This window comes from Eriocheir sinensis, chromosome 1 (genome assembly GCF_024679095.1).
Source record: "Eriocheir sinensis breed Jianghai 21 chromosome 1, ASM2467909v1, whole genome shotgun sequence".
NCBI lineage: Eukaryota > Metazoa > Arthropoda > Malacostraca > Decapoda > Varunidae > Eriocheir > Eriocheir sinensis.
Genome location: NC_066509.1, coordinates 15,847,462 through 15,861,928, shown reverse-complemented (window position 1 = coordinate 15,861,928; position 14,467 = coordinate 15,847,462). Strand labels below are relative to the sequence as shown.

The following is a 14,467-nucleotide window of genomic DNA, read 5'->3' as shown; positions in this document are numbered from 1 at the left end:
GAGAGAGAGAGAGAGAGAGAGAGAGAGAGAGAGAGAGAGAGAGAGAGAGAGAGAGAGAGAGAGAGAGAGAGAGAGAGAGAGAGAGAGAGAGAGAGAGAGAGAGAGAGAGAGAGAGAGAGAGAGAGAGAGAGAGAGAGAGAGAGAGAGAGAGAGAGAGAGAGAGAGAGAGAGAGAGAGAGAGAGAGAGAGAGAGAGAGAGAGAGAGAGACAAAGAGAGAGAGAGAGAGGAGGAGCAGTGAGAGAGGGGAGATGAATGAGATGGGATGAACGAAATGTATACATATACACAGAAAGAGAAAGGAGATAGATAGTTGGATTTAAAAAGTGCTTAACAGACCCACCCTATGGCAAGGTATCTAAGACCATATAGCAATTAGTTCTGCGGGATACAAGAGAGCGCTACCTATCACCGCTTAGCTACTGTGAGCTGGGAATGATCTCGCAGCCACCTGATCACCAGCCAAGCATGAAACCCACTAAGCCTCCCAGCCCCCCCCCCCAAAAAAAAAAAAGAATAAAAGGTGAAGATCAGAACGGTTAACGAATCTACACCAAACATAAGAACATAAGAACATAGGAGTCTGCAAGAGGCCGGTAAGCCTGTACAAGGCAGCTCCTTTGAACCTAAGCTCCCGTGTATCTAACCCCACCTAATATCGTTGTCCATGAATTTATCTAATCTATTTTTTAATGTGACAATTGTATTGGCACTCACCACATGACTGCTAAGCCTATTCCACTCATCCACCACCCTGTTAGTAAACCAATTTTTGCCTATGTCCATGTTTAATATGAATTTATCCAGTTTAAACCCATTACTTCGTGTCCTACCCGGTTCTCTTACCAACAAAACCTTATGAATATCTCCCTTATTAAAGCCCTTCATCCATTTATAAACCTCGATCATGTCTCCACGCACCCTTCGCCTTTCTAGAGAATGCAAGTTTAACTGTTTGAGTCTTTACTCGTATGGCAAGTTTCTCAAACCCTGAATCATCTTAGTCATCCTCCTCTGCGCCGATTCTAACATTTTGATATCCATTCTATAGTAAGGGGACCAGAACTGAACCGCATAGTCAAGATGAGGTCTAACTAATGCTAAATATAGTTTGAGGAAGACTTCGGCGCTTCTGTTGCTTACGCTCCTTGAAATAAATCCCAGTACCCTATTTGCTCGATTTCTAGCCTGAATGCATTGTGCCCTTGGACGGAGATCAAAGCTCACTAAGACCCCTAAATCCCTCTTGCACCCAGACCTGCTTATGAGAGTGTCATTTAAGCAATAGTTATGAGAGGGTTTGTTCCTACCTACACTCAGAATACTGCACTTCCCTACATTGAACTCCATCTGCCATTTACCCGCCCAGTCATACAATCTGTTTAGTTCACCCTGGAGAATACTAGCGTCCTGATCCGACTCAATTGCTCTACCGAACTTGGTATCATCTGCAAACTTACTGACATCACTACTAATTCCTGTATCTAAGTCATTGATATAAATAATAAACAAAAGTGGACCTAATACCGAACCTTGTGGGACCCCACTCGTAACACATCCCCAGTCAGATCTTTTACCATTGATTTGCACTCTTTGCTTCCTATTGCTAAGCCACGCCTTGACCCAGTTCAAAACTTTATCCTCTACTCCGTGAGCCTGTAATTTAAGCAACAGTCGTTGGTGAGGAACTTTGTCAAACGCTTTACTAAAATCAAGATAGATTACATCATAATTTTCATCTCTGTCTACCGCCTCAAATACTTTATTGAATAAGGACAAGAGATTGGTGAAGCATGACCTACCTTTCGTGAACCCATGCTGCGAGTCGTGAATTAAGCTATGTTTCTCTAGATGCTCCCGAATGTTCCTGGCTATTATGGACTCCAGCATCTTGCCTATAACCGATGTTAAGCTAATTGGGCGATAGTTTGAAGCAGCTGACCTGTCCCCCCTTTTGAAAATCGGCGTCACATTAGCTACTTTCCATATGCTGGGCACATAACCAGTATTTACCGACATCTTAAAGATGTCGATCAGTGGGTCACTGAGTACATCACCTAATTCTTTTAATACCCTCGGAAATATCCCGTCAGGACCTGGCGACTTGTTCTTCTTAAGCTTATCTATCTCATCCTGAACTACTTGCCTGGTAATGATTATGTCCCTCAATTTATCGCCATCCCCGCCCTCGTATACCTGAACCCTTTCCGGAATAGTCGTTCGATCCTCTTGTGTGAATACTGAAAGGAAGTAGTCGTTCAACAATTTTCTCCCGTGTTTTTGTTCTATGCATCTGAAAGAAGCCCTTAAGATTACTTTTCGCCTCATTTGCTACTTTGATCTCATAGTTCCTTTTAGCTATTGGTGTTTTTCTTCACTAATCTAGATAGTTCGACATACCGGTCCCTGAGATGTGTTTCACCATTCTTTATTTTCTGATAAATTCCCTTCTTTAACCCTATCTCGTGTTTTAGTCCACGAGTCATCCACTTAGGGTCATTGTTTTCTTTTCAAACAACTGTACACTCCCACTGTCTTTCCTTCTCCCACACTGTACTTTCTCCACTAGTCCACTTCCTCTTCTTGCAGTACCCTTCATTTAAAGAAAAACGATGGGCAGTTAGTCATTATGAAAACCCTGAAGGATGGCGGGGTGAAAAAAAAGATGAAAAAAGAGACGAGTGAAAAGCCTGGAAAATGGCAGGGGTATGACAAAGGGGAAGCATGTAAAGCCTGGAGAATGGTGCATGGGCAATGAAAATAGGGACGCGTGAAAAGCCTTGAGGATGGCGGGGCAATTTTTTTTTTTTGTTTTGTTTTGTTTTACAGCATAGCAAGCAGCTCAAGGGCATAAAAAAAAGTGAAGAAAAAAAAGGCCGCTAACCGATGCTCCTACAAAAGACAAAAGCAAAGGGTGGCCAAAAGAGAGGTCAATTTCGGGTGGAGAGGTGTCTTGATACACTCTTCTTGAAAGAGGTCAAGTCATAGGCAGGAGCAAATACAGACGAAGGAAGGCTGTTCCAAAGTTTACCAGTGTAAGGAGAGTTTACCAGTGTAAGAGATGTAAGAGTGAAGATGCTGGTTAACTCTTGCATAAGGGGTTTGGACGGTATATACATAGAGAGATGAACTAGAGTAGAAAGTCGAGTGCAGCGAGGCTGCGGGAGGGGAGGAGGCATGCAGTTAGCAAGTTCAGAAGAGCAGTCAGCATGAAAATATCGATAGAAGATATATAGAAAGAGAGGCAACATGGCTGCGAAGTTTAAGAGGTTGAAGACTGTCAACATGAGGAGGGGAGTTGATGAGACGAAGAGCCTTTGACTCTACTCTGTCCAAGAGAGCAGAGTGAGTGGAGCAGCCCAACAAGTGAGATGCATACTCCATACGAAGGCGGACAAGGCCCCTGTATATGGATAGAATCTGGGAGGGGGAGAAGAACTGGCGGAGACGATACAGAACGCCCAACCTCGAGGAAGGGCTTTGGCTATGGGAAAGCAGAGAAGTGGCCGAGAAACGGCAACATTACACTGCATTTTGAGACTAAGAAAGGAGCATGGAACGTACATCAGAGTACTCCTCTCATAACCATAAAGCCGTTAAAATATTTACTTATACTCAAATTCCATCCTTTTTGGGTGGTGTTTGTTACAAAATAAACAGTCTCATGACACGTGGCATCTAGCCGAGAGTCGCTTGTTGTCTGCTTTAGAGAATCTGACAAGTGATTACTGTATGGATAGCTAATTTAGTCTGCCATGACCTTACAGCACCATCTATGACAAATAAACCCACCTCAAGGTCAGTCACCAACCACAATGGCCCAGGGCATGCATGGTGGCTTACTCTATGCCGCCACCGCCTACAATGAGCTCGAATTAGACGTTTTGAGCCGAGCCCCAAACGGGGTCCGCCGTTTCAGCGGACCGACTCGTGGGAGCCCAAAAATGGGTCCGCCGACGCTGCCGGGTTTAGTAAGAGAAGAGATATGAAGTTTCCAGTTGAGATTTTGAGTTAGGGATAGATCGAGGATCTTTAGTGTAGAAGAAGGTGACAGCTGAGTGTTGCCGAAGAATATGAGACAACACTTGATAGGTTTATGAAAATGAAAATGAAAATAGGACGCGTGAAAAGCCTGGAGGATGGCGGGGCAAAGGGAGGAAAGGAAAGAAAAGATCAAACAAGGGACACATGTTAATCCTGGAGGATGGCAGGGAGAAGAAAGAAAAGGAAGGAAAAGAAGAAACAAGAGAGGGACATAACCAAATCATTCAACTATGCATACATGTCAGCACTTACACCTGCCAGCACGCACTCACTAATTGGAGAAAGAGAGGTGTGCCGTATCACCTGGTTGTCTATTGGTTGTACAGAGATAGTGAGGTGGGAAGTAAAAATCAAAGAGAAACACTAAAAGAGAGGAGAAGGAAGAAAAATGAGGGTCGGTATGAAGTAGATTAAAGAAAAAAGGCAAAGGAAAGGAAAAGGAAGAATGAAGGAAAAAGAAAATATACAGGCAAAGAGAAGAAGAGAGGCGGAGAAGAATCAAAGAGAATAGAAAACAAAAAGGGAATCAGGAGAGAAAACAGAACGAAGAATAAAAGGGAAGCATACAAGAGGATGGAAAAATATTGAAAAGAAGAAACGACAGGAGAAATTAAACTGAAAAAAACGGGAAACAGAAGAAAGAGAAGAGAAAAAAAAATAGAGAAAAAAGAAAGCAAAGGAAGCATATTACAGAGAAACAAAAAAGTAAAATAAAGAACAAAAGCGAGTAACGAGAGAATGAATGTTTAAAGGAGAATTCGGAGAAGATGAAAGGGAGGATGAGGGAAAAATGGAAGTGTGCAGAGGAACAGAGAAGGAAAGAAAAAGAAAAATTGTTGAGAGAAACAGAGAACGAAAATAAAAAATAAAGATAAAAAAGGATAAAGAAAACGAAAAACAAGGATAAAGAGATGAGAAAAATGGATATAAGGAGAATGAAGAACAAAACGAAAAGGGATAATTAAGGATAAATAATTATAAAAAAAAGAAGGATAAAGAGAACAATAGATACAAGAAGCATGAAATCAAAACGAAGAAGGATAAATATGATAAGGATAAAAAGAGTTGAGAGAATGAAGAACAATGAGAAAGAGAACAAAAAAGAAAAACGAATAAGAATAAACAGGAATAAAAAAAAAAGGATAAAAATAATGAAGAACAAAAAGAGAAGAGAACAATAAAAAAAAGGAGAATGAAGAAGAAAAAATAGGAATAAATAAAGATAAATAAATAAAAAAGGGTAAAAATAATGAAAAACAAGGATAAAGAAAAAAGAACAATAAAGAAAAATGAGGAATAAAAAGAAAAAAAGATAAACCAAAATAACTAATAATAAAAACGATGAAGATGATGAAAAAGAAGTGTAGGAGTCATATTTTACCTGCATAGCTTAAAATATCAAACAGAATTTCTAGCACTGCATAATTTACGTAATATATACACACTAAAGCACATCCAATTCACACCTTCCTCCCACACTCACACTAAATAATAGTAATAATAATTGACCTCTCTTTCGGCCACCTCTTTGGATTCTTTATGTGAGCAGCGAGTGGCGGGCTTTTATTTTATTGTTGTTTCCTTTTTTTGTACCCTTGAGCTGTCTCCTTTGTTGTAAAAAAAAAAAGTTAATAAAGATAAGGAGAATGAAAAACACAGCGAACATTATACTCACGGTGGACCTGCAGGGTGACTGGGTGTGATATTTTGGGCCGCGTGTTCACCTGGCACTCGTACACACCTGAGTCGCCCAGCTCCGTGTCCTCAATCACCAGGTCCCACGCCCACACCGTGCCCGCCCGCCACGCCCTCACCTGCGCGGGCGTGGGGAGGGTCAGCATTAAGGGTCATATTAGACATTTCGACGCCCGAGCACACACATTTAACAAGGCTTTCGTAGGAGTTGGGAGCATTTTCATGGGTGGGTTTATGACTCTGGTGCTGGTTTCACGAAGTTTCTGCACCATGGACGTAAAAAAATAGTTAAAATACACTGGTAAGAGCGCGATTAATCTCCTTTTGAACCTTAGAAAATTGTTGATGTGAGAGAAGAAGGCGACAGAGAGGATCGATCTACTAAATGTTAGCCAAGCACACAACCAAACACACACACACACACACACACACACACACACACACACACACACACACACACTCACCTGCCTGTCGCCCACTAGAGAAAAGTGTATGAGTCATATTATTACCTGCATTGCTTAAAATATCAAACATAATTTCTAGCACTGCATAATTTATGTAATATATATACACTAAAACATATCCAATTCACACCCTCCTCCCATACTCAAACTAAATAATAATAATAATAGTTTTAATTCGCCCAGCAGCATATATAAAAAACAAGACAAGAAATCGAACGAGATCGAACGAGATACATATACGCTTAAATAATTAACAACCTTATAAGTGATGAAAGGTAGTGAAGGAAATACGGGCTAGGGAACGAGTGTTTACTCCTGACTAGTTTCGCCTTAGTGGGCTTCTTCGGAGGAATAAGGTTTATACATGGGTAAGTTGTCTTATATACAAAAATGAGGGCTCCCCTGGGATGCTTGGAGGGTGTTGCCTGACTCGGACCTCACTATCCGCCACTCCCACTCTGGTCCTTGAAGGCCACCTGTGCTGCTGCTTCCGCCCACACTACGTCGCCTGTTCGTTTGTTATTGTTCTTTTTATTGAGGGTGATGCAAATAGATTCATAGGCCTTCCTGTGTTGTCTTGAGATGTTTTCTTTTAGAATTTTAGCCTCGTTCCACTTCGGCAGGTGACCTTTTTCGTCTACATGGTTTACTAGAGCACTTTTTTCCCGGTGGTGTTTAAGGTCAGCTTTGTGCTCTTTCAGTTTTGTTGCGAGACCCCTGCTGGTTTCCCCGTAATATTTGTTGTCGCAACCGCTGCAGGGGATCTCGTATACAATGCCTCGGCCTTCTTGATCACTAAGTCTTTTAACTTTTTGCCCGCGGTTGTCATAAGAACATAAGAACATAAGAACACAGGGAAACTGCAAGAGGCCGGGTGGCCTACACAGGGCAGCTCCAGAATCCCCCCCACTACTCACGATGGGTGAGGTGTAGTTACAGGGGTTACAGGTAGAGGCTTGATCCTCGTTATACCGGCGGTACTAGGCACGCATCCAGTACCCCGTCACCTTACTGCACCCACACCTCACTGCCACCTGTCGTCCTCGTCCATGTACTTGTATATTTGTACCGAATAGAGTTCTCCTGAGGTTGTCTGTCAGGTCCGAGTGCGGCACCACCAGGTATCTTGTGTTGTCATTTTGTTGTTTGCGGCGGATGATCTTGCGAGCTTTTTCTTCTGCGATGTAAAGAACCTTTTGGGTAGCCTAGCTTAGTGAAAGTTTTTCTTATATATTCTAATTCCTCCGAAAGGAATTCGGGGCTGCAGATTCGTAGCGCTCTCAGGAAAAAGAACAATAACAAACGAACAAGCGACGTAGTGTGGGCGGAAGCAGCAGCACAGGTGGCCGTCAAGGACCAGAGAGGGAGTGGTGGATAGTGTGCTCCGAGTCAGACAACACCCTCCAAGCCAGTGGCGGATCCAGCGGGGGGGGGAAGGCTGCCCCCCCCCCCTTAGGACATAAATTGCGCCCTTACCTTACCTTAGGAACAAAATTGCGCCCTCACATTGGAAATAAAAAATAAAAGTATGTCCTAATTTTATACCACTTTGTTATATTACACTGTGTGCTATACTCAGCCTGCAGTACTGTCCAAACTTTTTCGCCTATTGTACCCTTTATTACATTCTCCCACTGTTACGAACCCCCTATGGCTGACTAAAGTCAATTATATATATCATATTTGCATTACATTACATTATATTTACGTACACGTACAAAACGCGTCCTTCCTAGGTAACCAACCGTCCCTCCCTCTCTCTTTTCCTTCATAGAACATGGGAAGTTTCTGCTGTGTGTGTGTGTGTGTGTGTGTGTTCATCGTCTTTTCACGTACCCCTTTGATCTATGCTGCGTACCCCGAGGGGTACGCGGACCCCAGTTTGGACAACACTGTGCTATAGAATTGTGATATAATAAAAACTTATGCATATGCATTACTTTACAATTTTGCTTTCTTCGTTTAGTATGTAGATTTAACAGATTTTTTTTTTTTTTTACAACAAAAGAGCAACAAAAACAGTGTATAAAAAAAGCCCGCTACTCTCCGCTCCCACAACAGAAAGTAGTATAGAGTTGCCAAAAGAGAGGTCAAATTCGGGTGGAGAGGTGTCTTGATACACTCGTCTTGAAAGAGGACAAGTCATAGGCAGGAGGAAATACAGACGAAGGAAGGTTGTCCCAGAGTTTACCAATGTAAGGGTTGAAAGAGTGAAGATGCTGGTTAACTCTTGCATAAGGGGTTTGGATTGTATAGGGATGAGCATGAGTAGAAAGTCGAGTGCAGCGGGACCGCGGGAAGGGAGGAGGCATGCAGTTAACAAGTTCAAAAAGAGCAGTCAGCGTGAAAATATCGATAGAAGATCGAAAAAGAGGCAACATGGCGACGGAATTTAAGAGGTAGAAGACTATCAGTAAGAGGAGGAGAGCTGATGAGACGAAAAGCCTTAGACTCCACTCTGTCCAGATGAGCTGTGTGAGTGAAGCCCCCCCACACGTGAGATGCATACTCCATACAAGGGCGAACAAGGCCCCTATAAATGGAATGTATCTGTGCGGAGGAGCAGAACTTGCGGAGACGAAACAGAACGCCCAACCTCGAGGAAGCTGATTTAGTGAGAGGAGATGTGAAGTTTCCAGTTGAGATTTTGAGTTAAGGATAGACCGAGGATGTTTAGTGTTGAAGAAAGTGACAGCTGAGTGTTGTCGAAGAACAGGGGATAGGTGTTTGGAAGATTGTGTCGAGTTGATAGGTGGAGAAATTGAGTTTTTGAGGCATTGAAGGACACAAGGTTCCTACTAACCCAATCGGAAATGATAGCAAGGTCTGAGGTTAAGCGTTCTGCAGCCTTCAGTCTGGAGTTTTGTAATTCCTGTTGAGAGGGTCTTCTGCTGAAAGAAGTTGAATAATGCAGAGTGGAGTCATCAACGTATGAATGGACAGGACAATTTATTATGGAAAGAAGATCATTAATGAATAACAGGAAGAGAGTGGGTGATACGACAGAGCCCTGTGGAATACTACTGTTGATAGGTTTAGGGGAAGAACAGTGACTGTCTACCACAGCGGAGACAGAATGGCCAGAAAGGAAGCTGGTGATAAAGGAACAGAGAGAAGGACAGAAACCGTCAGACGGTAGTTTAGAAAGCAAAGACTTGTGCCAGACTCTATCGAAAGCTTTCGAATTGTCTAGCGCAAGTGAGAAAGTTTCACCGAAACGGCTAAGAGAGGATGACCAAGAATCAGTTGAAGATCGCCGGTAGAACGCCCCTTGCGAAACCCATACTGGCGATCCGATAGAAGGTCAGAGGTGGAAAAGTGCTTTTGAATCTTCCGGTTAAGGATTGATTCAAAAGCTTTAGATAGATAGGAAAGTAAAGCTATAGGGCGGTAGTTTGAAGGATTGGAGCGGTCACCCTTCTTAGGCACAGGCTGTACGAAGGCGTACTTCCAGCAGTAAGGAAAGATAGATGTTGACAGGCAGAGGCGAAAGAGTTTGACCAGGCAGGGTGTCAGCACGGAGGCACAGTTTTTAAGGACAATAGGAGGCACTCCATCAGGTCCATAAGCCTTCTGAGAGTTGAGGCCAGAGAGGGTATAGAAAACATCGTTCTTAAGAATCTTAATAACAGGCATAAAGGAGTCAGAGGGGGGATGAGTAGGAGGAATATGCCCAGAATCGTCCAGAGTGGAGTTGTTACAGAAATTTTGAGAGAAGAGTTCAGCCTTAGAAATAGATGAGACGGCGGTGCTGCCATCAAGGTTAAGGAGAGGAGGGAAAGATGAAGAAGTGAAATTGGAGGAGATGTTTTTGGCTACGTGCCACAAGTCACGGGAAGAATTAAAAAAAAGCAAGGTTTTGACATTTTCTATTTATGAAAGAGTTTTTGGTAAGTCGAAGAATAGATTTGGCACGATTCTGGGCAGAAATATAAAGATAATGGTTAGCAGGAGTGCGAAGGCTCTGGTACCTTTTGTGAGCTGCCTCTCTATATCTTTGACAGCACGAGAACAAGCCTGATTAAACCAAGGCTTTTTAGCATGAGGAGTAGGGAAAGTACGTGGAATGTATGTCTCCATTCAAGAGACAACCACCTCTGTGATGTGCTGGGAACACACAGAGGGGTCTCTCTCCTGAAAGCAGTAATCATTCCACGGGAAATCGGAAAAGTACATCCTCAGGTCGTCCCTTCGAGCTAAAACAAAATGCCAGAAGCATCGCCTCTTCGGTGGGTCCAGAGGGTGTACAGGAGCGATAGGACAGGATACAGAAATAAGGTTGCGATCGGAGGAGCCCAACGGAGAGAACAGTTTGACAGAGTAAGCAGAAGGGTTAGAGGTAAGAAAGAGGTCTAGCATGTTAGGCCTGTCTCCAAGACGGTCGGGAATACGTGTAGGGTGTTGAACTAACTGCTCTAGATTGTTGAGGAGAGCAAAGTTGTAGGCTTGTTCACCAGGCTGGTCGATGAAAGAGGATGAAAGCCAAAGCTGGTGGTGAAGATTGAAATCTCCCAAGATGGAGATTCCAGCGAAGTGAGAGTGGGTCAAGATGTGCTCCACTTTAGAGTTCAAGAAGTCAAAGAATTTTACATAGTTAGTAGAGTTAGGTGAGAGATAAACAGGCCAGATGTATTTAGTAATAGAATGACAATGAAGTTTTAGCCAGATGGTGGAAAATTCTGATGAGTCAAGGTCGTGGGCACGAGAGCAAGTGTCGTTGCGCACGAAGACGCAACATCCAGCTTTGGAGAGAAATTTAGGATAGAGATAGTAGGAGGGAACAGAGTAGAGGTTGCTGTCAGTAGCCTCAGAAACCTGTGATTCGGTGAGGAAGAGAAGGTGAGGTTTAGAGGAGGAGAGATGGTGTTCCACAGAATGAAAATTAGAACGAAGACCACGAATGTTGCAGAAATTGATAAGAAAAAGATTCGAGAAGTTATCAAGACACCTCTCAGGTCGGCAGCCAAAAGGGGAGTCCTCCCTGAGGGAATTTCTGGTCCCCCCCCAGGCGGGGACTCCGTGGCATTGCGATTAGCGCCATATTGAGTTTTATAATTTGGGAAAAGGTGTGTGTGTTGTGTGAATGTGGAGTACTGTGGAAAGAGAGAGGATCTGTCTTTAGAGAGCATGCTGAACTACTCTCTGGTGTTGATGAGACAATAGGGAAACGGAAAGTGAAGACATGTGAAGGGTCTTTGGAGGGCTTCAGAACCCACCTAACCTAACCTTTGATTGCAATGCTTGCAAATATTATGTGAATATTAAACAAGAAATATATATATATATATATATATATATATATATATATATATATATATATATATATATATATATATATATCTATATATATATATATATATATATATATATATATATATATATATATATATATATATATATATATATATATATATATATATATATATATATATATATATATATATATATATATATATATATATATATATATATATATATATATATATATATATATATATATATATATATATATATATATATATATATATATATATATATATATATATATATAGTATGGCGCCCATCTTGTATATCAGCCCCCCCCTTCACCTGGTGCTGGATCCGCCACTGCTCCAAGCATCCCAGGGGAGCCCTCATTTTTGTATATAAGACAGCTTACCCATGTATAAACCTTATTCCTCTGAAGAAGCCCACTAAGGTGAAAATAGTCAGGGGTAAACACTCGTTCCCTAGCCCGTGTTTCCTTCACCACCTTTCATCACTTGTCATAATGTCTACACAGCCTTATAATTATATATGCGTGTGAACGGCACACTTATGCACAGTTTACATGAATAGAAGGCCCAGCCACTCCCGCCACATAGATCCACACACATAGGCCGAGCTCTGTCTGACGGAGGTGATGATGGAGTTCCCAGATTGCTCCACCCTATTCCTCATACTGTACGCGGCGAGGCGGCGCAGCACAGCCAAACAGTTCATCCCGTGCCCGGTGAAGGCCATGGATGAGCTAGTCCATCTAGGAAGCCCCAGAAGCCGCTTAAGGATGTCACTATGACAAACCCTAAGACGGTTCATGGAGGCAGCCGTATACCGCGATCACAGCGACTTGCAGGCGGTGGCTGAGTGGTTAGCGTGTGGGCGCTGCATTCACCGCGTGCTGGACGACGCGGGTTCGAATCCCTACGCTACCACCTGGGATTTTTCAGTCACCGCCGAGTGGCCTAAGACTACCCACATGTTGTCCTGAAGACCGCCCATCAACCCGGACTCTAGAAGAAACCGTCCAAGTGAATCAAGAAGGAGTTCCGGGGGCCAGCATGAACCAAGAATAAATGGCGCCACTATAAAAAAAAAATTGCCTGCGCCATGATGGGCTTGGGTCGACCACCAGGCCCCTTAAAAAAGCCTACCGGCGTTATAGGCGAACACGTAGAAAAAAAAAGTAGAGAGAGTAGCAGTGGCTCCTGAATAACTCCAACTTCGCCTCTGTGCTGCAGAAGGAGAATTTCCACAACAGCGTGTTGCCGATGACTGTGAGCTTGGTGGTCTGCTTCTTGATGTCATCATCATCAGTCCTTTCCCTGTTGTTGATAACATGACCGAGGTATGTGGATCTATCCACATATGTAAGGACACTCCCGCAGTGCCACACTGATGTCTGGTAGTCTACCCTTGAGTGTGGCAGCGGTACTACCATGCACACTGTTTTGGTGGTGTTATAAACAATATCGTGCCTGGCAGCATACACCTGACACACTCAAATATGGTCCTGCAGAGTCTCCATTGTGGGCGCCATCAGTACCATGCCAGCATCATAACTCAGCGAGATGATGCACTTATCATGTAAGTGGCAGCCTGTGCCTGAGTCACGCAGAGCGGAAGTGAGATCATCTGTGTAGACGTTATACAGGTAGGGAGACAGGATCCCGCCCTGGCGAATACCATTGGCTGCCTTAAGTGGCAGCGAAGTAGAAGCCCCCATATTACAGGTAATTCCTGGGTAGTGTACCAGTACATTAAGAAGAAAAAGATAAAATAGTGCACGTAGCATCACCTATTAACTTATATTACGTACACACAACTGTTCACATAAATAAGCCACATAAATTTCATGATATATATATATATATATATATATATATATATATATATATATATATATATATATATATATATATATATATATATATATATATATATATATATATATATATCTTTATATATATATTACAGTTGTTTTCGCTCTTTTTAGTTCCTATAGACATATCCTGCAATTACTTTCTGCGACACTATAGCCTCGCATAGACTTGGGACGACCAGGAATGCGATGCTTCATTTAATAGCACGCAGCCTGTGTACCATGAATGCAAACTTCCCCAACTCACGGGACTTCACGGCTGAGTTAGTTAAACAGCAAATAGGCCCAGAGTCTTGCAAGAACTTTGTAACTAAGTCTCTCCGCCATTATCTTCATTCCTCCCTCCTTCCTTTCTTTTTTCCAGTTTCCTTCACCACCTCTCTCTCTCTCTCTCTCTCTCTCTCTCTCTCTCTCTCTCTCTCTCTCTCTCTCTCTCTCTCTCTCTCTCTCTCTCTCTCTCTCTCTCTCTCTCTCTCTCTCTCTCTCTCTCTCTCTCTCTCTCTCTCTCTCTCTCTCTCTCTCTCTCTCTCTCTCTCTCTCTCTCTCTCTGCCCTAGGTATATGCACTGATCTTTGTTACGTGGAATACACATAAAAAATATACATGTTTCCCTTTAAACTGATATCTATAAAAAAAACAGTTCAGGTGCACCAGGTGACTCGCCCCCCAAAAGCCCCAGGTGAGTTTGGTGATTGGCACGGCTTCGAGGGTCACCTGGAGGAGCAGCTGGAGAAAGTGAGGAAAAAATGGAAGAGGAAAGTTGTGGAGAGGAGAGGAGGAGGAGAGGAAAGACAAAGACAGAGAAGGAAGTGTGCAATGAGGGGAGAATAAAACAAAAGAGGAAGAGGAAGAGAAGGAGGAGGAGGAGGAAAGGAGAAGGAGGATAAGGAAAAGGAGGAGGAGGAGGAGGAGGAGGAGGAGAGGAGAGGAGAGGAGAGGAGAGGAGAAGAGAGGAGAGGAGAAGAAGAAGAAGAAGAAGAAGAAGAAGAAGAAGAAGAAGAAGAAGAAGAAAAAGAAAAAAAGAAGAAGAAAAAGAAAAAGGAAAAGAAAAAGAAGAAGAAGAAGAAGAGACCTGTCATGACCTTCCTTTAAACATCTTTGATACCAAATATAGCTCAAACTTTT

The 14,467-nt window shown here is 42.8% G+C and overlaps 1 pseudogene; it reads right to left on the bottom strand.

Moving 5' to 3' along the window:
- LOC126995579 (hemicentin-1-like) overlaps nucleotides 1–14,467 on the bottom strand; it is a 137,771-nt pseudogene that overhangs the window by 16,370 nt on the left and 106,934 nt on the right.